At 42.0% G+C, this 17,654-nt stretch overlaps 1 long non-coding RNA gene across 3 annotated transcripts in view; it reads left to right on the forward strand.

Moving 5' to 3' along the window:
• Positions 1 to 12,975: 12,975 nt before the first annotated feature.
• Positions 12,976 to 17,654, forward strand: part of LOC137459403 (uncharacterized) — a 148,003-nt gene continuing 143,324 nt past the window's right edge. For all 3 annotated transcript variants that reach the window (XR_010992304.1, XR_010992298.1, XR_010992310.1), the window contains exon 1: positions 12,976 to 13,090. This is a non-coding gene — a long non-coding RNA (uncharacterized lncRNA). The remainder of the gene's footprint in view (positions 13,091 to 17,654) is intronic.

The following is a 17,654-nucleotide window of genomic DNA, read 5'->3' on the forward strand; positions in this document are numbered from 1 at the left end:
CCAGTACCTGATGCCCCAAAGATACACGAGTAGGTGGGTCTGGCAGAAGCTGTCCACGTGCTTGTAGTCAACTGTGTCTGCAGAAGAGAAGCCAGCTGTATTAACATGTTTTTTTTTGGAGGCTGCCAGTTCTTTCTGACTAGCCCTAACTAGAAAAGCACAGTTTAATTTTCACCAGGAAAGACTTCTCTCAGCAAAGCAAATGTTGGCATCCAGTCTTTAGGCCGAAGGAAGACATAGCATAACACTAGACTGCATAGCCCTTTCTAGCTTTTCTTTAGCACTGCTGTGTTTGATTTCACCATTTCTAAAGAAAATGTATTTGCTAGGATTGCCAGAGATTGGCCAAGAGCATAAAGGAGAGTACATATTTTCTCATTTTCTGGCAAAGATTAGGAATAAATTCTTCATTATAATGTTGGAACCACTGAACAAAAGAAAGCACAACCTTGCGATATTAGTCACACCCATGTCTGTTTTTAGCTGGCACTATCTTTCTGCTTGACATGTCTCTGCAGCAGATACTCTGCAGCCAGTGGATCGTCTCTTACATTTGAACACGGGCCAAGTGTACTACTTTTGATCAACAGCCTCCTCCCCAAAAGCTGCTAAAATAAATCTGTTCTTCTCTATTAATTTGTGGAATAGTGCTATAAGCTCTGATAATTACCTTTGTAACTATAGAGCGCCCTGTGTCTCACCAGGGAATATTTCCCCTGCAGTGCTCAGACCCTTGTTTACCCTTCCTCTGAGGAAGCCTGCTCAACTGCACCTACAGCTACGATATTTGGTAGACATTACAGTATCAGAGTATCACAGTATCATTTAGGTTGGAAAGGACCTCGAGGATCATCGAGTCCAACCTATCAACACAGACCCCATGACTAGACCATGGCACCAAGTGTCGCGTCCAATCTCCCCTTGAACGCCTCCAGGGTCGATGACTCAACCACCTCCCTGGGCAACCTGTTCCAATGATGAATGACTCGCTCGGTGAAGAACTTCCTCCTCACCTTGAGTCTAAACCTCCCCTGGCGCAGCTTGAGACCGTGTTATATTATACTTTCACCTTCTGATGCCTTTTGGCTAGCTACCATCTCCTAGAGATAGCACATGATGCACTAAAACCTGCATCATTACAGGTGATACTTCCAGATGTGGCAGATCCAAGGTCTGGGGGCACATTTCCTACAGAGATGTCTTCTCTGAATGTTAGAGCAGAGGTTTTGGATGGGAAACGGAACTAGTGGTAGTGGCAGTGCCATTAGAAAGGGCGTGATGGTCCTTTCACTGCAGGCATAAATTCTCACATTCACCATAACAGCAGGTCCAGTTTTCTGAACACTACAATGCTCTTTAAGGAGCAAAACCTACCAGCCATCGCTCAAAGTCCTTGTCTGAGTCAAAGAGTAGAATAGAATAGAATAGAATAGAATAGAATAGAATAGAATAGAATAGACCCGGTTGGAAGAGACCTTTGAGATCATCGAGTCCAAACTATCATCCAACACTATCTAATCAACTAAACCATGCAACCAAGCAACCCATCCAGTCTCTTCCTAAACACCTCCAGTGATGGTGACTCCACCACCTCCCTGGGCAGCCCATTCCAATGGCCAATCACTCTTTATATGAGGAACTTCTTCCTAACATCGAGCCTAAACCTCCCCTGGCATAGCTTGAGACTATATCCTCTTGTTCTGGTGCTGGTTGCCCAGAAGAAGAGACCAACCCCCACCTGACTACAACCTCCCTTTGGGTATTTCTAGAGAGCAATAAGGTGTCCCCTGAGTCTCCTCCTCTCCAGGCTAAGCAACCCCAGCTCCCTCAGCCTCTCCTCATAGGGCTTGTGCTCCAAACCCATCCCCAGCTTTGTTGCCCTTCTCTGGACTCGTCCCAGCAAGTCAACATCTTTCCTAAACTGAGGGGCCCAGAACTGGACACAGGATTCAAGGTATGGCCTAACCAGTGCTGAATACAGGGGCAGGTCCCTTTCTGCCTGGCCATTCTCCAGCAACTCTGACCCCAGCCTGTAGCACTGCATGAGGTTGTTGTGGCCACTGTGCAGAACCCAGCACTTAGATGTCTTAAATCTCATGCCGTTGGACTCTGCCCATCTGTCCAGCCTGTCAAGGTCCCTCTGTAATGGCTGGTCTGGCCCAGGTGCTGACCTAGAGCTTGGTAATTCAGGTTCTGTGACTGGTTGAGGCTGTCCCCTTGAGAAAGGGAATATGGTGGTCGGAAGTTGGTAAGCGAAAAAGACGCATCTAAACTAATTTCATTGGTAGAGTGGGAGGAAGCACCTTCTGAACTGGGAGTGCAGGAGGGTATCCTGGGCATTCCGGCACTTTTCTATCAGTCTTTCTTCTGCTCCTTCGGTGGTTTGCAGCTCTCAGCATTCTGGGCTTTCGGCCATGGCTTGACCTTGAAAACTGATAAACTGCAAGGCCTGTATTAACTGCTTTCTAATTAACACATAACTGCTTCTAACTTTTTTCTCTTTTCTTTCTCTTTCTAACCCACTCTGGGGAAAGGGGGAGAGAGGGGAGAGCGGAGGTGGGGAACCCCCTCAGCAGAGGGGGGAACTCTCATTTCTGTGCTACTTTGTTGTATATTTTTATATATATTGTAAATATTGTAAATTCTGTAAATTCCCCTGCATATCCTATATTGCTTTGTAAATATACAGCTCCATTGCTTTGCTAATTCAGCTGTGAGTTTTTTTTCCTTTCCCTTCAATTTTTTTTCCCCTTTATTTTACATGGGGGAGGGAGGAGGCTTTTTGGCCTTACCCTTCCAACCCTACGACAGGTCCCCAAACATGAAAAGCACTGGGAGACTGATGGAGGAAGTCCAGTGCATTCTGATGCCAGCTGCTGACTCAGACACTTGGGCTGTATTGGTCAGACTCTAGTATGTGGATCTAGCTAAAGCAGGTTGTCCCTGTAACTTCTCACTTTGCTATGCTTGGAGCCTGGGTTGACAAAAAGGATTTAAAGGGTAAAACAGGATTAGTCATGAAGGTGTACCAAAATATTAAGCACACCTTTCTGCATTTTGGCTTTGTTTACTAGAACACTGCATTAAATGTCTCCTTAACATTTTCCTGTTTTCTACAAACAGGAAATACCTCTCTCACCTATAAACTAAAAAAAAATAAGCTAAAAAAATCTAATATGCCTGTTTTAATGTAAGTGCTGCTCTCTGACTCATTCTACCTTCCTCTTCTGGTACAAGAGCCTTATTTCTGTCTGCGTTTGCACCATGGTCAAGCTCCCAAGGTTGAAGGAGATTTTGTGAGGGCTGAGTTTAACTTTTACTTTGTACTTGTCACCATTGTCATTCAGGCAGCCAGTCTGTTGAGGAAAGCAAAGTGTGGTTTGCTGTTGTGTTGTATCTGCTCTTCATTTGAGTCACTTGAATCCATCACTTGAATTGCTTGAGTCAAAGTAATTCTGGTAATGACAAACCAGCTACATTCAAGGCACCTGACCCTACAAACAGGGCCAAATCCACACTTTAAAAGGGTTAGGATGTTTACTACAGGGACTATGTAAGCATTAGCTGGCTTTTGCTATGCTTTATCCTTATAAGCACAGATGGTAAAAAGGACAATTTTTTTCACAGTTTTTTTTTTAAGTTTAAGGCCAAGAGGGGTAATGTAATCTCCTACATCTTAGAGTATAGAATCAGAGAATGGCTTGAGATGGAATGGAACTTAGAGATCATCCATTCCAACCTCCCTGCCATGGGCAGGGATGCCTCTCAACCAGACTGGGTTGCTCAAGGCCTCATCCAACCTGGCCTTGAAGACCTTCAGAGAAGGGGCATCCACAACCTCTCTGGGCAACCTATTCCAGAGCTGAAGAACTTCTTTCTAAGATCTAGTTTAAACCTACTCTCTCACCCAGGTCCTACAAATCCAGGGTGTTCTGGACTAAAATGTTGGAATTTTTCACAAGAGAAAAGGTTGGGAAAGCAGGGCTTGTTAAAGCTGACAGAGGGGAAGCTAAGGGGAGGCATGAGAGCAAGCTACAGCTATGTGAAGGGTAGTCACAAACATGACAGAGCCAGACTTTTCTGTATGCTTCAGAAGCAAGTTAAAAACAAGACTTAGTGAGGAATTCAATAGTCCATTGGTTTCCTCAGGAGATTTGCTGGAGAAGGAGCATCAGGGTTTGGCTTAAGAAAACTTTTTTATCCCCACACATACACTATAAATACATAACTACCCACGAGACAGCTCAAAGGACTCTTTTAAAATATTAATAGTCACACATTTTGTAAAACAGAACTATGGGTTGCTGGTAAGTGCATTAAATTCTCTGTAGCAGCATAACTGGCATGATCTGAAAAACGCTGCAACATCCTGTTATTCCTTTCAAAACCCATAATTTCTTCTTACCCCCAGGTTTAAGTCCAATCTCTCTGGCAATAATGAGCTTCACAGGTCAAGCCTGAAAAGTTACATTTACAACCGGCTATAGGGAATTGTGGAAGAGCTAAACTAGAATATTAAATAAAACTGAAGTGATTCATATTAAGAAACACAATTCCTTGTAATAAACACAAATTTCAGAATCACAGCTATAGTGATTTGCTATGGTGCTTTTTGACTTCGTGTGCTTATAACGTTAAGTGTGACTTCATATGGCACAGGTTATTTTCTTTGTGACATTGCCACTTCTCCATGTTGTAAAGATTCCTGACAGCATGTACTGGTCCCCAGTGCTTTCAGGAAGAAGGGAAAGACAGAGAGGTTCAGATTTATGACACCTAACAAAAGGCACTGTACTGCCATGGCTGAGAAAGGACACAACTTCCCTTATGCTCTGTACAATCTCAGTGGAGGGAGATAGGATCATCTCACAGTTCTGGAGCCCCTATTACAAGAAGGATATGGACGTGCTGGAATGTGTCCAGAGAAGGGCCATGAGGATGATCAGAGGGCTGGAGCACCTCTCCTATGAGGACAGACTGAAGGAGTTGGGGCTGTTCAGTCTGCAGAAGAGAAGGCTCCGAGGTGACCTAATTGTGGCCTTCCAGTATCTGAAGGGGGCCTACAGGAAGGCTGGGGAAGGACTTCTCAGGATCTCAGGTAGTGATAGGACTATGGGGAATGGAATGAAGCTGGAGGTGGGGAGATTCAGGCTGGATGTGAGGAGGAGGTTCTTCACCATGAGAGTGGTGAAGCCCTGGAATGGGTTGTCCAGGGAGGTGGTTGAGGCCCTGTCCCTGGAGGTGTTTAAGCCCAGGCTGGATGAGGCTCTGGGCAGCCTGATCTAGTGTGGGGTGTCCCTGCCCATGGCAGGGGGTTGGAACTAGATGATCCTTGTGGTCCCTTCCAACCCTGCCTGAAACTATGATACTATGATAAAATGATTCAGCCCACCTAGAAGGGACTTCTCACCAACCAGCTTCTTTAATACACTCCAGTCAGGCACTTACAGATTGATGGCATGAGTCTGGGCTTGGGGTAGAGTGTATATGTTATTTATGTTACTCAGAAGGACTTACCCTGCACAGTTTATTTTTCCTTCTTTCTATTTGAATGACATCACAAGCAGACAAAAGTATCCTCTCTAGATACTTATCCCAGGCATTCTGTTGTTCCACATCCTACACAGAAATGACTACATCAGTGCTGCCAATCCCCCTTCCATTAGTTTCAGAACACAAGTGGAAACATCTTGCACTGTCAGGACAATTATTCCTGGCTTCAAGCCTTGCCTGAGCAAATGCAGGGGGCTACCTGGAGATTTTCATTGCAAGGCTGTGTCTATTATTTGCTGTAAAAGTGCCACATGTGCTAAAAGGAACATACTGTCCATGCTCTACATGGAACAAGACTCAGCAAACAAAGCTGCAGAGCAGAGAAATGATGAATTCACCTAGGTAGTGAATAGCCACTGCTGGGTAGTATGCAATATAATACCATGGATTTATATGCTTGTGGAATATTGAGGTGTTGGATCACTTTAGCTTAGCCCCTTTCTGATATATATATATATATCTATAGATACAAGAAGTCTTGCCATTCCTGATTGTTTGGAGCTATATATTACAATTTAACCAAACTTTGCATTGTGCTATTTGTCAAGTGTAGGGAACTGCCCTTTCAGGTAACTAGGGGTGTCCCCCAGGGATCAGTGCTGGGCCCCATGCTCTTTAATAGCTTTATTGATGATCTGGATGAGGGGATTGAGGCCATTATCATTGAGAATGCAGAGGATACCAAGCTGGGGGCCTGTATTGATCTGTTAGAGGGTAGGAGAGCTCTGCAGAGGGACCTTGACAGGCTGGACAGATGGGCAGAGTCCAAGGGCATGAGATTTAAGACATCTAAGTGCTGGGTTCTGCACATTGGCCACAACAACCCCATGCAGTGCTACAGGTTGGGGTCAGAGTGGCTGGAGAGTGGCAGAAAGGGACAAGGGACCTGCCCCTGTACTCAGCACTGGTTAGGCCACACCTTGAGTCCTGTGCCCAGTTCCGGGCCTCTCAGTTTAGGAAAGATGTTGACTTGCTGGAACATGTCCAGAGATGGGCAACGAAGCTGGGGATGGGTTTGGAGCACAAGCCCTATGAGGAGAGGCTGAAGGAGCTGGGGCTGCTTAGCCTGGAGAAGAGGAGGCTCAGGGCAGACCTTCTTGCTCTCTAGAACTACCCAAAGGAAGGCTCTAGCCAGGTGGAGGTTGGTCTCTTCTCCCAGGCAACCAACACCAGAACAAGAGAACACAGTCTCAGGCTATGCCAGGGGAGGTTTAGGCTGGATGTCTGGAAGAAATTCTTCATAAAGAGTGATTTGCCATTAGAATGACCTGCCTGGGGAGGTGGTGGAGTCACCATCACTGGAGGTATTTAGGAAGAGACTGGATGGGGTGCTTGGTTGCATGGTTTAGTTGATTAGGTAGTGTTGGATGATAGGTTGGACTCGATGATCTTCTCTTCTCTTCTCTTCTCTTCTCTTCTCTTCTCTTCTCTTCTCTTCTCTTCTCTTCTCTTCTCTTCTCTTCTCTTCTCTTCTCTTCTCTTCTCTTCTCTTCTCTTCTCTTCTCTTCTCTTCTCTTCTCTTCTCTTCTCTTCTCTTCTCTTCTCTTCTCTTCGATTTCTTATAGCTGTTGCCATGTTCAGCCAGATGTGAGCAAGTGATTTCAGGTTCTTGAATGTCAAACCAGTTGATGCCTATGACTCGGACAATGAGTGGTGCTGCAACTCAGAGGCCAGGATCCAGAGACTTTTGCTTCTTTTAAGTTATGGAAAACTTACATGTCCAGATCTGCTGGGTGAAAAGGAATTAAACCTAGTTTGATATTTTGGTCTCCATTCTCATCTGATGGTGCTAATTTTTGCAGCATCTGTAATGACCCCTGCATCCTGGACAATTAATCAGAAACAGCCCATCTTGGATTGAATTTATCAAAACATTTAATCTAGGTGATCCCTACCTCTTCTACCACCTCTCAAGGCATCCCTTAAGATGGGAATAAAGAAAAGTTTCCAGCAGTATTATTTGCCAGGCTCGCTTGATTGTGAATCTCTCTTCTCTGAGGCCCATTTCCTGTTCCATTGCATCACCAGAAGTGTGTATGCCATGGCATGTGTCCATGGTTGTCTACCATGAGATAAATATACATCCAGTAATGCTGTTCATGTCTAGTCAGCCAGAGAAGCCTATTTGTTTAGTAGTGGATAGCTCTCAAATGCCTCCTTGTGCACCAATGTAACATGCTGGAATAGAAGAGCTGAACACCACTACTCCTCACTTCTGGGTCACAAAGTAAACAACTGAAGGAGGTCTCATGAAAACATCTGGATTGCATTAGCTAGAGTGAAGCCAGCAGGCCAGAGACAGGGAAGAGATTATTTCCCTTCATCAGGCATTTTTGAGTTTTGTCCCCCTCCCCAAAAAGGCTACAGCAAGATGGTGATGGAATGCAAGGTATACAAAGAAACATTGAGGGAGCTGGGCTTAGTAAATCTGCAGAAAAGGTGGCTAAAAAGGGACAACATCACTATCTACAGCATTTTAATGGAACTATGGAGAAGAGAGAGCCAGGCACTCTTTTGAGGAATAGAGGCATTGAACACAACTGACCCAAAGTATGGTTATCAATACCTGGATCCTTCCTGACTGAGACACAAGCATAGTTGTAGCTCCCATGAAGGAAAAGAGGTGGGCAATGGGATAGGGCACCACATTTATGAGACCACTGATCTTGCTAGAAAAAGTGGGCAGCTCTTCCTAACATGCATTCATCTAGTTTTCCTCAACAGCTTTTGTGTTAAACACGATCCTACTATTTGTATTTTGATTGTTATAAGACATACAAAACCCACCACTGATAGCTTAATTTTACCAGTAGTCTTTAAGGTCTCATGACTACATTTTTGTTTACAAAAACAACAATGCATTCATATAAAGTAGATGAGATTAAAATCAGCCTGTGTAAACGACCACATTTCCCTTTCATTAGCAGACTCTGCGGGAGAGCAACGCAGTTATTTCTGCTGTCTGAGCAGTGTATAATACTTTGCAGCACTTAACAACATAGACCCCAAGAGAAGAGGCAGCTTTTAGAAAGAATTAGGATGAGTTACCCTTCTTAAAGAGAGTTACATTTACACAAGGAGAAAAGTATGCCTTCAGAGGCCTATGGGTGTTGACAGCTTACAAGGATTTCCCACTTACTGAAATGAATGAAAAAAGGTTAAATCAATATGTTTGTGGCCCAGTAAAAACCAGTGAGAGGGACAGGTCATATGTCTAGTCCTGCTCACCCCAGGTATATAGAAATAAATTCATAACCAAGTTCATAAAACTGAATTCCTAGTTTATGCCTCTAATACAACATTCATGGAAAACTTAGACACCAAAGTGGCAGTGAGATCTCACACCAGTGTGTTGGGCACTTAACACTTTCCCTGGGAGGTTCAAAAGTTTCACAGAGCCCTGTCTGGCATGGCCACCATCTGGCAGCTCAGGATGTAGGTTCTATGCTCTACAAAGTCAGTCTCTTCACCGTTCAGTCTGTCCAATCTGTTCAAAATACACCAAGCATATACCGGCCATTCTCCTCTACTGTGCTCCTAATGTTTTGTGGGTTGGACAGTGAGTGTGGGCAGTGTCATTGCATGCCTGCCCTAAACAGTCTTTGCAGGCAAATTCACCAAAGCTCAGAGAAAGATATCTCAAAGTCCTTAGTGGATTTAATCCACTCTCTGCTCCCCAGTCCTCCATCTGCAAAGCTATGAATGCAGGACATGCTTATTTCACTTGGACATCACAGGGATAAGTACATTTAAGGGTAGGCAGCAAAAGAACATGTGGGTGGTCAAAGAAGACTGTCTGCCATTTATCAACCATTTAATGAAAGAAGGATGTAGACATAAAAGAAGACAAAATGCAAAAAGATCAAAAACATACTCTATGTGGAACATTCTTGTCCTTGCTAATTTTGTGTTGAAACTTCATCTCTAGAAAAGCCTTGCCTTTGTCAGTTCTACATACTTCTCCTGATAGCTTTCTGTACCCATGGTAGTGACTTTTCTAATGCTTCATTAGTTTCTAAAAAAAATATTAATTAAATAAAAAAACCCCACCAGATGACTTATAACAATGATTCATAATATTGCTATTGCTCATTATTATCACTTGTCATATGAGACAATGCCTGGTTGTGCATTTTTCCTCTTTTGAAAGAGAGTAATCTGTCTCAGATCTGAAGGCTCTGAATTCTGTTTATTGTGCTAGCTGAAACATGTTTATTACACTGTCACGCTATTATATCCCTCCTGCTACCTTGTGCAAAGCATACTTTTGCTCTGACTAAACTGTGCAAATTCTGCAAGGTTTTGCACTCTCAGATCAAGCCATTGATCCACCAAGGTCAACACCCTCGTGTGATGGTAGCTAGCACCTGAACCAGCAGATTGTTCTGCGCCTCTCAGTGCACTCACTGCCACACCTAATCCTGAGAGGCACTCCATAGGGAAGATGCCGTCACGAATTTCAATCCTAATTTGTGAGATTTACTGAGTTTTAAGGTCTATTGTTTCTAAAAACATGCAATCTAGGAATGGTCATGTACTGCCTGTAGTATGGTTGTTAGCATAACAGCATTTTATCAAAAGGACAAGCATCAGGAGATATATTTAATAGCTGAAAATAACACAGATAAAGCAAGAGTAATGACAACCCTATTTTCAAATGGCAGCTGAAATGAATTTGTGCAGAACCTTGGCCTAGAGGTTTCCCAGGCACTAACTCAGCCTCTTGGACCCCTGAGCCATACTGCCAAGACTTAATTGCAAGAGGACTGTGAAGTGACTTTCCAGACACAAATAGCAATCAAACTCACCCCGTGGGAACTCAGTCACTGCTGATAGCTCCTTGATCATGGACTGTATCGGAAAGACTAATAAGATCTACCTTTTGGACTTGGCATCTGGAAATGTGAATATTCCCACCTGAATCCTGTGACTGGATCTAATGAATTGTATTACCTTCCCCTACAAATCTTGCCCTGTCAGGATCATCTGTGATTCGATAACCTGTGGGTTGTTAGAAACACACTGAAGGTCCATTCTGGCATGAAAACCTCCCAGAGAGGTTGCTTGGTTTTGCAGCGATGTCAATATTTATGGTCACTGTCACAGATCCAGACAGATTGCACAGACATGACCAGGATGGGTGCAGTCCATGGAAGGTTACGTACAGCACTCTCCCTCCACTTTTGAATTTGCTAGGTATTGCATCAGTACCGGTGCCAATGAGTCAATCAGTCCAAACACTGTTGGGAAAGCAAGGGAACAAGTGACTGGTGTACCGGGATTCCTGCTTCTTGCTCCATGGACCCCATCAGGGTTTGAAGCCCAGAGCAGCGATGTGAACACTGTAGTCCCACAACTCCCTTAAGTCAACATAAGCAAATGCTGATGCTAAAAGAGGCAGTGCCAACTTCCCACTGACCCAATCGCTGTCTTCACTCTCCTCACTTCCCCAGTGACTGCAAATAGTCATAAATACATATGGGAGGGAAAAAAAAAAAAAGCCAGTCTGGTTTCAACCCAGAGCACTGCCCTGTTTCCACTCACCATGTGGTTGGATGAACATCTGGCAGAAAGGAGAGGGAGATGCAATTGGCAGTAATCAGGCAGAGGACTGGAAGGTAAGCCAGGACTGCTTATTCCAGTTTAAACTGATTGTGGAGCTACTGAGTAACCTGCGGCACTTGTACAATATTCCCTCAGGGCTAAAGAGGAGTGGAGGGTGGGTGTGCAAAAGTGGGAAGCAGAAGCAGACTTTCCTCATCCATAATTATATCTGCATTAGGCAGATAAGATGAAGCCAATTTTCTGCCTTTGAGAAAATGCCACCAGAATTGTTCAAGCTAGTTCTAGCATAGCTAAAGGAGTACTCTTCACTTATGAAGTGCTTCACATTATCCATGATGACACCCAAAATCAAGACCTAATAATTTCTAATGAAACCTAACCCAGTCAAGTTGCTCTTTTAAATCAAAACTGTTTCCTCCTATTTATTTTTCTTTTTAATGAAAATCTCTTGCCTCATAAAAAGTTTTTATGTTGCAGAAAATTACATGGAGAATAATGTTTCTTACTAATGACTCTTACAACAGCATTACTTAAAACAATTAAATCAATTAGTTCAATAAAATTCTTCAACTGAACTGCAATATTTTGGCGCTGTGACTAATTGAGTTTATTGCCTTTCCAGTTAATGAAAGATTGGTTCCTTTAGCAATTAGGCTCTGATTAGTCCGCAGCAAGAACATTTTCCACTACTCATCCCCCACTGCTACCAAAGGGCTGGCTTTTCATCCTCTTTTTAATCCTAAATTAAAAGAGTTTATCACAATCCTTCCTCAGTACAGTGCGTGGAGAAAAAAATGACTTTGAATTTTATCCATGCTAAAACTTCATTGATGCAGACAAATTCAAGGAGTAACATGACTAGACACTAAAGTGTCATGGCAATCTCAACCACCTCGTGTTGTTGGCTTAATTAAAAAAATGTAGTTGTAGCTGCCCAGGAATAAGTGAGAGTTAATGCCAGAAATATAACTTTATCACAAAACAGCATGAAGAATCTTCTCATAGCCCAAGTAATCAAGCTTCTGTCAAGGTGAGATAATAGTCAATCAAGCTCTCAATTCAAACACAGCTGCTAGATATCAGAGATAAATGAAGCCAGACACGCCCTGAAGTTTGAACACCTAGCTCAGAAGTGGGTACAGAGGCTCAGAAGTGGCTGAGATTCAGTTGTCAAAGCATTCAGAAAAGAGGTCCAAATTAGAGAGTTTTGCCTTCCTGAAGACAAACACACAGGTTAAAAAAAAGTACTAAATGAGAAAAATCTGCTTTCCTGACTTCGCAGACTGATTGAACCTGCCAGAGAAGGCTGTGAGCACAGTGCAATGAGCAGCCACCATTCCTGCAAAGACTTGTGTCTTTACTTTGCTCTTGCCTGTTGAAAGTAATCAGAAATGATGTATACAAGTAGTACCTACATACACAATACCTCTACATACACTGTAAAAACAGGGCTGTATTCATAGTTTGTTTCTACATAACTTTTCCCCAAAATGTACAAAAATTATTGAACACGTTGTAAGCCTTTTAACGTACTCTGCTTGACTCTAGATACAGTTTGAAGCAAAATCTGGAATTCAGAAGTTGACAGGAGAGCAACACTTGACTTTTGCAGGCCTTAACATTCCCAGACCGTCGTTGCCTATTATACTATTGCCCAATTTTGCACAAATATCGATTAGCAATTTCGTAAATCAGAAAACCACAATTCCCAGGTGCTGACCATGACCCTAGAAAAAGCCTAGAGAAAACAACCTCATTACGAGACATACCTCGCAATAGATGTTTGTTTAACGGGAAATCTGCAAGAGCAGCTGCCCAGTGCAATGGTACATATTTGCTTCTGAATCCTTCCTCAAAGGCTCTATTTAAACATGTTGATGAACTGAGCTAGATTTCTCCCCACCTTCATTCCAGCGAAACAAGGAGACCCAGAATGTAAAATTTGTTTTGTTATTGCAACCAGAGTTATGTGGTAAGTGAGAAATTCACTTTCTGTAGTCCTGTTTAAATATGAAGGTGGGGAAACTTTCATACTCCTGTACAAATGCAATGCCTGTGTGTACTGCTCACTGACATCTCTGTTTAGAAATGAATAGACTTCTATTTCTAGAAGTGCTGGTATATGGAATTCCTCCTTGTCCATATTTGGCTTGATGTTGAAGAGCTGGCTACTCTAGGTTCACCGCTTTGGCAAGAGGGAGACGAGAATTACTGTATAGAGAATATTAGTCCGGTTCAAGATGTATGACTTGTTTCAGATCTTTGTTCAGATTTACATTAAAACTGTAAACAACAGAGAATGAAAACAAGAGTTTTCTGATGTGTGCAGCTGAACTATCTATCACTAATTTCACACAGCATCCTGAAGAGCAAGTGTTAACAGATTTTTTTCAGTCGTGCTGGTTCCGGGCTAAGTTCAGCGCTTTGATCTAGAGGGCAGTTTGTCTTCTGAGCCAGTCCCACTTCCACTCTGGGTTTTGTTTAGCCTCTCTTCTGCCAATGTCTGGATGGGAATTCTTTCAGACATTCAACATTTCAGCAATCTGAAAAAAAGTTCTCATAGTGTTTCTTTTCTCTTGGAACTGTTTCTGCAACCATGGCTGGGGTTTTGTCACTTGCCTTCTATTCCACCAATGGTCAGCAATGTAGATTGTCAAAAAGGACTTGATCCAGTGTTCTTTCTACTCCTGTGGGCAGCATTTATACTGTGGGCAGTATTTATACATGTGATCAACTTCACCCTTGCACTGAGGAATGTCTGAGCTAATTTAACGCTGTGCTTAATGCCACAAAACCAAACTTTCTCAAAGCAGAAATGATGTTTTCTATAGCAAAATGGAAACAAAAAAGTACAAGATGAGTCACTATGTTAAGATGTGTGGAAGTTCTGTGATACCTATTTCAAACAAAACTGAAACTGTCCATCAGCCACTCACTCTTTTGTTTTCTGTGAGTCTTCACTTGCATTGGTGTCTGTAGGCAATAAAACAGAGAGAAGAAACGTGGACTGAATCCTGAGATACTCATTCAGTCTAAGCTCTTATTACTGGCAAAGTAAGATCTGTCTGAGTAACCTTATCATGTACTGTTTTTTTTCTCTCTAAAAAGGAAAAATGCTAAAAGAAATCATATTCCTGTGTCATCTAGCCATTTTGCACCTCCCCATTTCTGATCTGGTTTAAAGGCAGAATGGTAAAATCATCTTCCCAACATGACTTGTGGTGGGCTTAAGGAGCAAAGGTTTATTCCTTAACTTTCAATTTTTCATTTCATAGGCAAATTTTCTGGTTCTTTTTAACTTAGCTTGTTTTTTTCACCTCCTCTGCAATGTCTTTAACACTAATTTCTGAAATATGACTTTCAAATTGCTGAATAAATTCATCAGGGAAAAAAAATAAAGGAGAAAATGAGCTACATTAGGCCTCAAAAGTGTTCTGCAAATTAAGTTGTTAGGAAAGAGGGAAGATGGTATCCTTTTTTTCTTACAATGTTACAAAATGTTGGTTCTACTGTGAAGAAAAGATAACCTTGAAGCAAAATGGTCTAACTCTACCATCTTTAATAGTGTACAGAGAAACTGTCCATGATGACAATGAAATGTAAATCATCAAATGAATTAGTAAGACTAGATGGCAATCTTCGCTACGAATACCTGCAAAACTCTCCAGGGCTAGTGACATGTAACATGCTTTACAAGGCCTAATACTCATTTCAGTGATAATAACTTCCTCCCTATTTCACAATGATTTTATGAAAATCCATTAGTGCTTGTAGAATGTTTTAATTGGCTAAAAAGCTGCATGTGAGCTCCTAAATATTTTTAATGCATTTCTTAATATAATTGTTAATTATGTTTATAACTTCCTTCAAACTTTGAGCTCTTTAGGATGTAATCTAACATCTGATATTTCACACAAGGCTGTGTGAAAGTGAAATTAAAAACATTGACAAGATGGTGAATCTTTCCCTTCTCTGAGCTTTACACACTTGGATAATACTATTGATGTCCAGTTCTGGGCCCCTCAGTTTAGGAAAGATGTTGACTTGCTGGAATGTGTCCAGAGAAGGGCAACAAAGCTGGGGAGGTGTTTGGAACACAAGCCCTATGAGGAGTAGCTGAGGTGGCTGGGGTTGCTTAGCCTGGAGCAGAGGAGAATCAGGGCAGACCTTATTGCTTTTTGCAACTACCTGAAGGGAGGTTGTAGACAAGCTGGGGCTGGTCTTTTGTCCCAGGCAACCAGCACCAGAACAAGAGGACAGTCTCAAGCTGTGCCAGGGGAGGTTTAGACTGGATGTTAGGAACAAGTTCTTTATAGAAAGAGTGATTGTCCATTGGAATGGGCTGCCTAGGGAGGTGGTGGAATCACCATCACTGGAGGTGTTTAGGGGGAGACTTGATGTGGTGCTTGGTGCCATGGTTTAGTTGATTAGATGGTGTTGGATGATGGGTTGGACACAATGATCTCAAAGGTCTATTCTATTCTATTCTATTCTATTCTATTCTATTCTATTCTATTCTATTCTATTCTTTCTATTCATTTTAGTGATGAAAATTATCACATTGTGGTTTGGAATCTTTCTTGTGTTAATGGTTTGAAGAAACAGACTAAAATTATATCAGATTATGTACCAAAGGTGTGTATTGCATGATTTTCCAGATCTGGAATTTGTGGCTCACTTGTGTTCTACTAGATTTTTGGTAAAGATGTAACACGTGATCACATTTCCAGATTTACCTGATAAATTTTCCATAATGAGAATGAAGGTAACAATGTAAATCCTAGACACCACTGAATTTTGCTACAAAGTGCTAGAGCTATCACAGAAACACTGAAAATGTATGGTGAGCTTCAAATTATTAACCCATTGTGCCTCATTGCATGTATTACTTTTAAAGCATAGACCAAAATTATGAGGTGGTGGAGTCACTATCACTGGAGGTGTTTAAGAAGAGACTGGATGAGGCACTTAGTTACATGGTTTAGTTGAATAGGTGGTGTTGGGTGATAGGTTAGAATTGATCTCAAAGGTCTTTTCCAACCTGGTTAATTCTGTATTCTGTATTCTCTTGTAGGTCTTTCCATCCATACATTTGTCATTCCAGGGTTATACTTCAAATGTGTTCTGGTTGGTACTGTCCGTAAGGAAACCAGAGAAGTATCAACTGTTTCAATGCTTAGACACTGATCTCCTAAAGTGGGAGGCTGCACTTAGCACATTGCCTTGGTGTATCACACCGTTTGCTGGTGCTTATTTTCAAGATAGCTGAGATGCTGCTTTCTGAGATCCACTTATTTGAAAATCTCGTTTCTGTCTTATCATGAATGAAACTGACAGAGCTGCCATGCTTTACCTTCATGATAGAATAGAATAGAATAGAATAGAATAGAATAGAATAGAATAGAATAGACCAAGTTGGAAGAGACCTTCAAGATCATCGTGTCCAACCCTTCAACCAATCCAACCCACCTAAACAACTAACCTATGGCACCAAGCACCCCATCAAGTCTCCTCTTGAAAACCTCCAATGATGGTGACTCCACCACCTCCCCAGGCAGCCCATTCCAATGGGCAATCACTCTCTCTGTATAGAACTTCTTCCTAACATCCAACCTAACCCTCCCCTGGCGCAGCCTGAGACTGATATTACATGACTGTTCACTCTTGGGGTCTAAAAACTGTTTTCTGATAAAGACCCTTAAATATATAACTTTTATACACACACACACACACACACACACACATATGTATGTATATATTTAATATAACTTAGCCCTCTCCTTCCAGTATTCTTTGCTGCAGTTTTTTTATGCAGAACAAAAGAGATTGAAAAAGAAAGAATATATTGCCTGGCTGCCTTAAAAGAAGTTCCTTGCAGATCAATGAATGTGACTGATCTGGCATGGAAAATATGCATATAGGACATGAATGAATTTAAAAAGATCAATTACTAGGGCATCATGGTGATAATTCATTTGAAAAGTGGATAGGTTCACGCTTTGTTCATATTCTGCTCAGAGGTAGGTGCCATAAGGCATGTAGTTTTCTTGACATTCAGTTGTTTTGTTTATGTTAGTGGAAAGTATTTTCTAAATTTTTAGTGTTGCAAGATTTTTGAGTCTAATACTGCAGTGTTAGATACTGGCTTGTGGTTGGAAAGAAAGCTTTAGAGTAGAAAGATGAAAATGTTTGATATAGTTTCCATCTCCTAGTGCTGTAATACATGATTAAGTGGAGCTTGAGATCTATTTTATCGTAAGGTACTGCAGAAACTGAGAAACAAGCTATTCAGTAATGTCTAAATATTGGAGCATTTACAAGCTGAAGTCAGCCCCAAAACTCCATCAACATTATTTCGAGGATTTGTATGGCTCCATCTATAACGGAGGGCTTTGATTTACCCCTGCACAAAACCCTAGCTCCTATAGTTTCTGTCAGAGCAACATCTGAAACACATCACATCTCTCTTTTTCTGACTATGGGAGTAAATTCTCAGAAAATAGCCTTCCTTTCTCATTAGCAGCTAATGATGTACA

Source organism: Melanerpes formicivorus, unplaced genomic scaffold, assembly GCF_026170545.1.
Source record: "Melanerpes formicivorus ecotype bairdi unplaced genomic scaffold, bMelFor1.0.p_v2 SCAF_3, whole genome shotgun sequence".
Taxonomy (NCBI): Eukaryota; Metazoa; Chordata; class Aves; order Piciformes; family Picidae; genus Melanerpes; species Melanerpes formicivorus.